Here is a 10,105-nt window from a genome sequence, read left to right on the forward strand (position 1 = left end):
TAGTCCATTGGGTCTTTAGAGTAGTTCACGACCCAATTTAGCATAAAGGATTGGATTTGAGACCATTAAAGCTTTTTGGATTTGTTATGGTCCAATAAGGCCCATTAAAGATAAACTAGTCCATTTTAGGCTTATAAGGCCCAAAAATGTTAAGTCTGATGAGAGTGGGTCCAAAGAGAGCTCATTTAAGAGTTCTAACCCCAAAATAGTCAAATTGGAAGTTTATTGGCCCATTAGGCTCAATAAGGAAATCGTAGTCCATATTGGACTTAAACCGGGATTTCTAGGGTTTCCAACCTTTTGTTGACTATTTGAGTGTTTGTATAGAGTGTTTTACGGAATTTTGTTGTCATTGAATAAGCATAATACATGATTTCAAGTTTTTGTTATAATGTTATCCTTGTTAATTGTTTACAACGCATCAGAATTCCTAGTTGTGACATCATCCCCCCGTTAGAGGGAATTTCGTCCCGAAATTCTTTTTGATGCTAGATTTGAGAATGCGAGAATAGGTGAGGGTACTTTTACTTCATCTGGTCTTCGCGTTCCCATGTGAATTCTGGTCCACGTTTCGCGTTCCACCGAACTTTCACAATCGGAATGCGACTTTGCATAGTACGCTTCACTTCCCTGTCCATGATTTCAACTGGTTCCTCGATGAACATGAGATTATCGTTGATTTCGATTTCTTCCAATGGAATGGCGAGAGTTTCGTCGAATAAGCACTTCTTTAAATTAGAAACATGGAACACGGGGTGTACAGTGCTAAGTTTAGCAGGTAGTTGCAGTCTATAAGCCACTGGACCAATTCGGGAAAGAATATAGAATGGTCCAATGTACCATGGGTTTAGTTATCCCCGTTTCCCAAAACGAATCACCCCTTTCCAGGGAGAGACTTTTAACATCACCCGATCCTCGACTCGAAATTCCAAGGGGTTTCGCCGTTTATCAGCGTAGCTCTTCTGTCGGTCTCGTGATGCTTGAAGTCGAGCTTTGATTTGAACTATCTTCTCTGTCATTTTACGTATGATTTCTGGTCATGTTAATGCATTGCTTGGTGTCTGTTGTCTTGCTAGCTGAGTGTCACCTACCTCAGCCCAACACAACGGTGATCTACATTTGTGCCCATATAAGGCTTCAAAAGGAGCAACTTTGATGCTTGAGTGATAACTGTTGTTGTATGAAAACTCAATTAAAGGCAAGTGGGTATCCCATGGCATTCTAAAGTCTATTACGCATTCAAGAAGCATATTTTCAAGCGTTTGAATGGTTCGCTCACTTTGACCATTGGTTTGTGGGTGGTCGGCAGTGCTCATGTCTAGTTGTGTTCCCATAGCTTTCTGAAGCGATTGCCAAAAGCGTGAAGTGAATCTACTATCTCGATCTGAGATGATAGATATTGGTACTCCATGGAGTCTCACAATTTCCTTGATATAGATTCTCGTCAATCGTTCCATCTTGTATGACTCCTTTATTGGTAGGAAATGAGCGGATTTTGTCAACCTGTCGACTATTACCCATATGGTATCCAATCCATGTGTTGTCTTGGGTAATTTGGTCACAAAGTCCATAGTAATCCTATCCCATTTCCACTCGAGTATTACCGGTTGTTGTAATAGTCCTGAGGGCTTCTGATATTCTACCTTCACTTTAGCACAAGTGAGGCACTTGCTAACGTAAGTGGCAATTTCTGCCTTCATGTTAGGCTACCAATATTGTTTCTTGATATCCAAGTACATTTTATCTGAACCCGGATGGATGGAGTATCGTGTCTTATGGGCTTCATTCATGACTACTTCTCTGAATCCCCCAAGTTTGGGAATCAAAATTTGGTTCATGAAATAATATGCTCCGTCCTCCTTAACTTCGAAGTTCTTTTCCATTCCACGTAACGCTTCGCTTGTTCTGTTTTCTATCTTCATGGCATCGAACTGGGATGCATTGATTTGCGAGGATAGATGGGATTGAATGGTTATTGAAAGAGTCTTCACACGAAGATTTGAGCATTCTTTCCGACTCAAGGCATCAACTACCACGTTAGCCTTGCCTGGGTGGTACTTGATTTTGCACTCATAATCGTTTAGCAGCTCAACCCATCTTCGCTGTCTCATGTTAACTCCTTTTGGTTTAAAATGTGTTGGAGACTCTTGTGGTCAGTGAAAATGGTGCACTTTGTACCATAAAGGTAGTGCCTCCAAATCTTCAAGGCAAAGACCACAACTCCCAATTCAAGATCATGGGTGGTATAATTTACCTCATATGTCTTTAGTTGTCAGCATGCATAAGCTATCACCTTTCCATGCTGCATGAGTACACAGCCTAAACCCTGATTCGAAGCATCGCAGTAAACTACGAAGTCCTCTGTTCCCTCTGGTAACGATAGTACTGGTGCACTACAAAGAGCTCGCTTCAGAGTTCGGAAGGCAACCTCCTACTTTTCTGTCCGCTCAAATGGCACGCCCTTGTGTGTAAGCATGGTAAGTGGCTTGGCTGTTTTGGAGAAGTTCTGAATGAATCTCTTGTAATAGCCTACGAGACTTAAAAATTGACGAATTTATGTGGGTGTCGTTGGGACCGCCCATCCTTCAACGGCTTTGACCTTAGAAGGGTCCACATGTATCCCTTCTTGACTAACAACATGACTCAAAAAGTTTACGCTACGGAGCCAGAACTCACACTTAGAGATTTTGCGTATAACTTTTCGGTTCGTAGGCTTTCCAAGATTTGCCGGAGATGTCGGCCATGCTCCTCTTTGCTTCGAGAATAGACTAGGATATTGTCGATGAAAACAATGACAAAATTGTCAAGGAATGGTCGGCAGATTCGATTCATCAGTTCCATGAATGCGGTAGGGGCATTCATTAGACCGAAGGGCATTACAACAAATTCATAATGTCCATAGCGAGTTCGGAAAGCGGTTTTGGGGATATCCTCTTCCCGGACCTTGAGTTGGTGGTATCCAGATCGTAGATCTATCTTAGAGAAGTAACTTGCTCCTTGAAGTTTGTCAAATAGATCGTCGATTCGCGAAAGTGGGTAGCGATTTTTGATAGTGAGCTTGTTTAGTTCTCTGTAATCAATACACATCCTAAAGGATCCGTCCTTTTTCTTAACAAAGAGGACTGGAGTTCCCCAGGGTGAGAAGCTAGGTCGGATGAACCCTTTGCTCAAGAGTTCGCTAAGTTGGCTTGACAGTTCTTACATCTCCGCAGGAGCCAACCTATATGGTGATTTGGCAATGGGCGTAGCTCCCGACACCAGGTCAATTCGGAACTCGAGTTGTCTTTCTGGGTGTATCCCCAGAAGATCTTCAGGAAAGACATCCGGGAAATTGCAAGCCGCTGGAATGTCTCGAATATTGACCTCTTCCTTGGACTTATCCATAATGTGAGCCAGAAACACCAAGTCCTTCTTCTGTAGAAACTTATGTGCCTTAATACACGAGATAAGATGAAGGTTCGTACTGGGCTTGTCTCCGTATATAATTAGGGTTTTGTGATTAGGGAGATGAAGGCGAATGGCCTTCTCGCAACACATAATTTCAGCATGATGGGGGCTCAACCAGTCCATGTCGATACTCACATCAAAACTCCTAATAGTTACAGGCATCAAGTTTATTTGAAAGGCGTGATGATTTAAGGTTAGGGTACATCCTATGTAGATTTCCCCAGTTGATTACGTTTTCCCATTAGCCATTTCCACCATGAAGGTTTCATTAAGCTTCTATGGTTGTTGTTTTAACAAGTGTCTGAATTTATTACTCACAAAACTCCACTTTGCCCCGATATCAAACAGGATGCATGCATATGTGTGGTTAAGGAGAAACGTACCAGTGATAACAGCGGGATCCTGAACTGCTTCTCCTTGACCCATGGTCAGCATTCTCTCTGCTCGTCCATTCCCTTGGTTGTTGACATTGGGGAAATTTCGACAGAAATGCTCAGTCCTTCCACATCCATAACAGGTGTGGCTTGCTCCAGCGTTGTTGCCGTTTTTGGTGTTGTTGTTGTTGTTGTTGATGTTATTGTTGCAGTTGTTGTTGTTGTTTCTCTGTTGCTGGTTCTGAGGAGGATAGGTTCTACAGTATTTTGCCTTGTGACCCTTTCAGTTGCAACTGGTACAATGCATCTCCTTGCATTCACCATTGTGATGAGAATTGCACTTGTTGTACTTTGGGAGATTTCCGAAATACTGCTTAGGGTCACTTGGGGTAGATGAGGTTGGAACATGTGGTATGGAGGGAACTTGGGTGGTTACAACATGAACTTTCGTTGTTTGTTGTTTCTTTGATGACTCTGAGCCTTGTCATCCCTTCCTCTTGTTAGTCATTCCTTTCTTGTTGTCACTCTCCTTCTTGCCTTCAGTTTCCCCTGACTTCTCTCCCTTCTTGTTGTTGTGGTCGTACAACTTCTTGGCCAACCTCTTGGCACTGTCAAAGGTTTCAGGATTTGCAGTTATCACATTTCCTTGAATTGGGGAGGTCAAACCCCAGATGAATCATTCGATTTTCTTCCCTTCCAAAGTAATCATGCCAGGGCACAACAGAGACAGTTCGCTAAACCTTGATATACAAGCATCGATGGCGGAGTTTCAGACTGTGAGGTTCCATAACTCTTGTTCCATCTTCTGAATTTCGCCAGGCGGGCAGTACTCGGCCATCAGCATTTCCTTCAATTCCGCCTATGGCATGGCGTTGGCTACGGGAAGAGCCATGGCCTCCACATGTCCATTCCACCAAGTGAGAGCTTGATCAACAAATGTGCATGCTGCAAACTTCACCTTGACCTCTTCGGGGCAATCACATATCTTGAACACCGATTCCACATTTTCAATCCATCTCTTTAGGGTTATCATTCCCCCTGTGCCATTAAAGGTTCGTGGCTTGGCGTTGGTGAAATCTTTGTAGGAGCATGTCTTGGTAGGCCCCTTGTTCATTCCGTTGTTTGAGCTTCCAGCCCCTTGCCCGTTGCCTCCACCATCGCTTCCATTGTGGATCTGCGCTAGTACCGTTGTGACTGCAGCAGATACAGCTGCTTGGAATGCAACTGAGTTGATTTTTGGATTTTTGGTGGTATCGACTCGGGGTTTCCACTGGTGGGTCGTTGAGGCATCCTTCTGTCATGGAACGGAAAGATGTTGAGTGCTTATAATTTTTATGAGTTTGTGGTCCTATAAACTATGTGTATAGCATGTACTTAAGTAATGTTACATATTGGCATACAACATAGAAATATAGCACATAGCAGATAACAACATCACGATAGAACACATATTATTTTCCACTAATAATATTCGTACTTTAATACATGAAAATTTGCTCGAAAGAGCATACATAAAGGGTACAAAGTTCGGCATAACGACTCTATGAGTAGCGTAATCACTTAAACATTGAGTCAATGGTGCATAGTATAGTGCGTACAAAAGAAACCTAACACTAGTAGGTAGGTCTACTGGTCCGGAGGGCTCTGGGATGCGTCGGGTGGTGGGGCTAATGACGTGAACGCGCCCTGAAGACGCGCCAGCTGTCGTTCTATGGCTCATAGTCGTTCCTCCCAAACTGCCTGTTGTACCTGAAAGTTATGGATTACCTCATGAGTTTCTCATTCCGCTCTTGCCACCGCGGCTTGCATCTGATTCAGCTACTCGACAGTACCCTGGGCTAGGTCGCAAGTGTTCCGCAACCGTCTCAACATAACAGGAAGTGCCCGGTCAGCTGGTCCTCCATTTCTCAGATCATAGAACTCCCTAGCCATCCCATATGGGGTTCGTTGTCCCTACTGTCTGCTCCATCTCCATATATCAATACCCCATGGAGGCATGGGGCCAGTAGGGCCCATCCGGTGAGCAGGCACCCTAATCGGGTAGGGTGGGTTGATGACTTCGGACTCCGCGTCCGAATCACAATTGTCGTCGTCATCACCGGGTTCTTCCTCGGACTCCCCCTCGGAGTCTTCTTCGGCTTCTTCTTCTTCCAAGTCTACCACTGGCTCGGCAGGTCCGTCCTCGACTCCTACTTCAGGTTCTTCTTCGGGCTCCTCCTCGGGGTCTTCTTCAGGCTCTTCTTCAGACTCATCTTCCAACCATCCGTTATTCCTTTGGTTGGGGAAATACGGATCTCCACGATGATGGAAACTGGCCATACAGTCTGCAGGAGTGTGTATAAACTACTATTACTCCTAAGATGTTTTAGTTGTTATATAAATTGAGTTTGATGTTCTTTTCGTGGTAATCAAAAGGGTATGCTTTAGGTTTACCGACCATCGCGGTCACTCCAGGACATGTGATAGTTGTATTCTGGAGGGAATGTATTTCATCAGGCAACATTCACCCCTTAATACAACTGTGAACAGTCTTGGCTTAACCGAGATGTCAGGATCATCTTATTTGATTTGGTATTATATTCATTTTCATAAGTCGCACAAGTAAGAGGGTTTATTATTATATTTTTACTTATTTTGTTCAGAGTTATTTAGTCCCTTTTTGGGTTTATAGTTGCATATAAAAGTGTGGTTAGATATGCCAGTTCACTATAAACAGAGCTCTGATACCAACCTGTCACACCCCCGAACCAGACGGCGGAAACGTCCGAGGGCTCGCGTGACTTAAATTGAAATATCATCACAATGAATATACATGAAACATAACATAGACATCACCATGTATCAATACATTACAATTGACCTTGTTCACATCAAGTACTTTGTCTAAATATTACATATCCATAGCATAAATTGTTTGAGAGTTTTCAAAACATAACATCCTAACACTTGGTATTTTTCTTCAGCTTATATGTTACCTGAGAATACAAGTTATTTTGAAAACGTCAACATATATAATGTTGGTGAGTTCATAAGCAGGTTTGATATGAAAATGTTTTGTATAGTTTGTAAAACACAAAAAATCCGATATTTTCTGAAACGGCAATTCTTTATACAAAAGGTGTGATGATCCATAAGTATATGCGTGAATGATTTCAAAACGTGTATAAATGAGAAGTTTTGCATTATAGTTATTGAAAGTACAAGTGAATAATGTTGTTTTCCCTGGAAAACCCGATGTTTTCCGATAAAATAGTATGACTGTTTTGTATTATTGTATCGTCACAACGAATGAATATGATTTCCCATGATTACTTAGATGGTATTGGATCTCTATGTGATTCGTTATAACCATGCGTTATAATGACTAGTTCGTCTGTCTTGGCATTCTAGCGAACGCCAAAATTGATCTTAAGATTTTGTCACCCTAGACTAGCTGAGTCTAACTGTAGCGAACAACTTAAGTGTGGGGGATTCACCCCCGTATAGATCTATTCACAAACTCTCGTTCTCCCTCCAGGAGACTTTGATTATAATTATAGACTACGACCGACACTTATTGGTGTCGCCCGTTATTACTCACTTAATCCAAATGAATTTAATTAACCTAGATTAAGGACCTGGTTTTTGTTTACTTGAATAAAAGGTAAGCCTAACAGACGAGGAGAAGAGGACTACGAGGTCCTACTAATCATGTATGTTATTTAAGGGTGTCGAGTATACGAAGGACGCGTTGGCCCATTTCTCATATGATTTATTTGGACCTTACTAGCAATGCTAATGGGCCACTGAGGCCCAATAGCATGTAAAAGCCATCGAGGGTCCCTTAGGCCTGTAATTGGGTCACAGGAGGCCTAATAAACATGTATTATTTATGTTAGGCCCAAAAGTCATGTTAAGGGGTCAGAAAAGGCCCAAAAAAAGCATGATTAGAATTATTCAAGCCCAACAATTAGAATGTTTACTTGTTTTGTATAGTATTAGTGTTGTGAAGTTGTTTAATCGAAGTGTCGTAAAAATCACCGAATTATTTTATAACGATTCATAGATTTATAAAAATATATATTTTTCTATTTAAACCCGTAAGTTATAAAATTTTGTATATTTTGACCCAATTATTTTAATCTTAACATAATTGACCAAAAACATTGGTTTGACCGATTCAGCCCCTTATTTTGGTAAAGTTGGCAATTTTAGTCCTTTTTATGAAAAATGACATATTAGGTTCTTGAACTATTTTTCTTGACATTTTTATCCAAACACTTATTTAAATAATGTTTTAAGCCCAAAATTTAATTTTGGACAGTTTCAGCCCCTTAGTTAAAAGATTTTCATTTAAATCCACACTTTTCGCAATTTTTACAATTTTGACCCAAAATCCAAAATCTTAGCATTTTTAGTCCCTTTTGATAAATAAGGCCATGCTAACCCCTAAAATAGGTTCATTTACGTTTATAGCCCCTGTTTTGAGAACTTTCCATTTAAGCCCCCTTAAATTTGATTTTTTTTCGCATATTTGGGGCTAAATAGCCGAAAGGCCCAAATTTTAGCCCATTAAGCTAAAATTTACATTTTTAGTCCTTTAAAAAGCATAATATTTATAAAAACTCTTATTTTAGCTGTTTTGATCTTTTGGTCCTTGTAGAAATCGTGAATGACATCTTTTTCCCCATCTTTTGTTTATTTATCAAAAGAATAGTCTAATAACAAATTTTATGTTATAGTATGTTGATTATAAACCTTGTATGGTAGTTTATCTTGACATATTAAGTGACATGTATCCTAAATCACATATTCTTCCTTCTTGAACTATAGGTCTCGAAATATCTTTCATTTTTAGCACATATTCACCACATAAACACAAGAAATCACACATAACATACAAATACACATATATCTACACATTTTACGTGTATTCTCCCCCATAAATCATTTCAAACCGAAAATAGAGGAGTGTGAACTCACCTTGATTTGATGTTCACGGTTTTGAAGAAACAAATGGAAGAGTTTGATCCTAGCAAGCTTTCTTGAGTGGATCTCGAACTTAGAGTTTTCTAGGATGATGATCATGAGTTTGTGTCAGTTTAGAAGATATTCTTGATGAAATAAAGAGACTAGATTATGGATCCAACCATCAACTTACCTAGGATGATGATTCTTGTGGAAGATCCTACTTGAAATGCTCAAGATCTTAGAAATTTTGATGAAGAAATAAGAGGTGTTCTTAAGAGAATAGTGAGTGTTTGAAAAATGAGTTTGGCGTGGGGGTGCGTGCTCTCAGCCGAGAAGAAGAAGGAAGGGAGGGGAGAGAAGATGTAAGTTGCATGGGGACATGAGATGTCTTAGATGTATGTTGGATCATCCCATAATTAACCCCTAAACAACAATGAGGTGTCATGGCCATTTATTTATTTCTTTCCCTTTTTTGTTTTGTATTTGGGCCGAGAGGGGGTAAAGGAAAAGAATGGTTTGGGCCTTTTGTGCTTGAGTCCATAATATGAGGCCCAATTTGATGATTTTCGGCCCATTGGGCCTTTAGAGTAGTTCACGGACCAATTTAGCATATAGGAATGGATTTGAGTCCATTAAAGCTACTTGGATTTGTTATGGCCCAATAAGGCCCATTAAAGATAAACTAGTCCATTTTAGGCTTATAAGGCCCAAAAAGGTTAAGTCTTATGAGAGTGGGTCCAAAGAGAGCCCATTTAAAAGTTCTAAGCAAAAAATAGTCAAATTGGAAGTTTATTGGCCCATTATGCCCAATAAGGAAATCCTAGTCCATATTGGACTTAAACCGGGATTTCTAGGGTTTCCAATCTTTTGTTGACTATTTGAGTGTTTGATAGAGTGTTTGATGGAATTTTGTTGTCATTGAATAAGCATCATACATGCTTTCAAGTTTTAGTTACAATGTTATCCTTGTTAATTGTTTACAACGCGTCAGAATTCCTAGCTGTGACAGAAGTCAAACATAACATTGTTTGCTTCGACAACACTATATCTATAGTTTTGTAAGAATTATTCAAACATAGCATCAGGAGTTATCGATATCATTTTGACAATTTTCAACGAAGACCTGACGTCTTCTTCCTTCTTACAAAGAATAGCACGAAAATGAATCTTCATCTTTTTAAGCTCGTCTGTATCTTTAAAATTCTTAGCAGGCTTTAACTGATCAAATGTATACAATGACAAAGCTTTTCTTTGGCCTTTTATCAAACGCATCCAATTCACCATAATCCATATACTCTATCGTTTCATAACACCACACCTTTTTTAGATCTCCC

This window comes from Lactuca serriola, chromosome 1, assembly GCF_051521515.1.
Source record: "Lactuca serriola cultivar US96UC23 chromosome 1, Lser_US96UC23_V15, whole genome shotgun sequence".
Lineage (NCBI taxonomy): Eukaryota > Viridiplantae > Streptophyta > Magnoliopsida > Asterales > Asteraceae > Lactuca > Lactuca serriola.